Source organism: Tenebrio molitor, chromosome 3, assembly GCF_963966145.1.
Source record: "Tenebrio molitor chromosome 3, icTenMoli1.1, whole genome shotgun sequence".
Taxonomy (NCBI): Eukaryota; Metazoa; Arthropoda; class Insecta; order Coleoptera; family Tenebrionidae; genus Tenebrio; species Tenebrio molitor.
This window is the reverse complement of record NC_091048.1, coordinates 9,313,578-9,316,409: the sequence shown is the minus strand read 5'-3', so window position 1 is coordinate 9,316,409 and position 2,832 is coordinate 9,313,578.

Sequence of the window (2,832 nt, the reverse complement as noted above, 5' to 3'; positions counted from 1 at the left end):
TGGGAACTGGGCGACATCTCGCAGCGGGCTGTGTAAAATTAGAGTTTGGGTCCGTTTGAACAGAGGGCGCTGTTGAAGGTCTGTCATTTTTGAATTTAAAAATTAATGTTTTTGTAAAATTCTGCCCATTTTCAAATGGTCTTGCATGTAGTGGCTTCAAACTACTTTTGATTGCTTTAAGAACACCAGTTGTAAAAATTATAATTACTCTTAAATGCAAAAAACATCAATGTTTTAGTCAATCTTTTGCATCATAATCTTTGGCAAAATAATTTATTACAATGAACCCTAACGAACATTAATTTTAGAAAACTGATTCGGTTTTCACGAAGGCCTAGTGACGCAAATTTTAGAATTTACCGAACGTGGTAATATTAAATATGCGTACAGCGTGGAAACTTTAACTGGAATAAAATTCATAAATAGGTAACATGGACATAGACGATTTTTATAAAAAAAAATCCCGAAACAGGTCAATTATTGTTTTTCCTTGCCCACATTTTGGTACATATAGTTTTTGTATATCTGCTCTAGGAAGTGCGCAACCACCCTTAACTTTTTTTTTTCAAAAATGTCAAGTGACAGGTCATTTAAAAGGCCATTTTGCAAGGAATACAACGCACTATTGAATATTTTCAAAGCTTTGTGCTAAAAAATGAAAACCAGTTTTATACCTAAGTTAAACACTTTGGATTGCCTTTTGCCTTCTTCCCTTCTTGCTAAAGAAATGCATAAAGAGAACAGCATCCGGATTTACCACACATTAGCCAAAGTACCATACGCAAGAGCAAGTTGTCGTCAAGAAATAGTCAATTTTGACAATAGTAGAGGAAACCGTATTATAACTAGGTACCATAAATAATAAGAAAGTGAGTATTAGATCACAGCAAAAAGGAATATTTAGGTACCTGTGCAATATTTTCCTTGCTTCGGCACTGCACAACAAAGGGGCAATAAATATAAGAGGGTTTTCTCTACTATTGACTATTTCTTGACGAGGACTTTACCAGAACTTGAGTCATATGTAAGGGTTGTGCTCAGACAGCAAGAACCCACTGTTGGAAAGGATACTACGGTAAACGTGTTTTTAACTCTTCAAGAAAATCCGGTGACTCCAGCCCGACAACTGGCCCGTGACAACGATATCATCAGTCATGCTACTGTCCTGAGAATCCTTAGATCTGCAAAGCTGCACCCTTACAAGATGCAGATGGTCCAAGAATTAGCCTAGGATGACCTACACCGCTGAACCCAATTTTGCGACTAAATGATGATTTTAATCGATAATGACCAGATGTTATTTGCATCCATAGTTTTTTCAGACGAAATTATGTATTTCACCTTACATGGTGAAGTTAATCTCCACAATTGTCTTTATTGGGCTGACCATAACCCTCACTGGATACGAGAAACACATACACAGCGCTTACAAAAAGTAAATAATAATCGGTCATCGAATTGTAGGGCCAGTGTTTTTCAATGATAACCTTAATGTACCAATGTATCTCACCTTTCTTCAAGAAGCCCTCGTTCTTGGTTTAGCAGCCTTATTTCCAAATGCGTTAGATCCAGACTTACCTGATGATGATGAAAGAATATGACGGAGCTCCACCCCATTATGGCGTAATCTTTCGTAAATATTTAGACAAAGTTTTTCCCAATCGATGGGTTGGAAGAAGGGTTCAAATTGAATGTCCGGCGAGATCTTCAGATCTTACTCCCCTCGACTTTTTTTTATGGGGATCTCAACAGTAAGGTCTATGTAACAAAACCGAACAACAATGAGGACTTTAATAAGGCATGAAATTAGACAAATTACACCGGAAATGTTGTAAAACGTAAGGGGTGCATGTTACTATAGATTTGCAATTTGTCAAGAAAGAAACGGTGCCCATTTTGAACATTTGTTGCATTAAATACCTAGTATTCAGTTTATAAAATTTATTTAATTTTTTTTAGCACGTAGGTTTGAAAACATTCAGGAAACAACAATGCGTTGTATTCCTTGTGAAGTGGCTTTTCAAACGAGGTGTCACTTGACATATCTTTGCGCACTTCCGGGAGCAGATATATCCGCCAAAATGTGGGCAGGTAAAACAGTAATTGTTTCGCAATGTTTTACAAAAATCACCTATGTCCAAGTTACGAATTTAATTCCAATTAAAGTTCCACACTGTATAATAATATTTCATGGTATCTTCAGCAGATCTTATACAAAGCTTTTGACTGTTTAATGTTTTGCATTTAATTTTGCAAGAAACAATTTAATTTTATCATTTTCATTCTAAAAGTGTGAATTAAGTACCTACTTCTTAATTGATCAAACAGTTTTAGAGATTACCTTTTCCAATGATTGTATCATTGCTAATGGTATAGGTACCTCAAGAAAGAATCTTGTTTTATTTAGCATTTAGATAAATGCTTTAGTATACTTTTTGGCAAAACTTTATGCAGATGCATGCACAATTAAAAAATAAGTAGCAAAAACTGTTGCATATAATTTTAGAAGTTGTTTGTAGGATGTTCATTTAAATTTAAATACATATTATTATTTAAAATAGTTTTCTATTCTGTTGAAGAACATTTCAATTCTTGTACTTGTACTTGTATTTGTATTGTGCTTCCTTTGTATTTTAACCATTAATATGCATCTTAGCATCTTGTTATTATTGTTATAAAAAATACAAATTTTCTGTTATCACTTATCAGTAGAGCGCAATCTCTGGCATTTTGCTGATTTGTCTGTAATGTATGCAGAAGAAATTGATCCACAATCTGGATGTTTCATCACATTTAGCAACATTTGAGACACATTTTGTTTTGCTTTTTTTG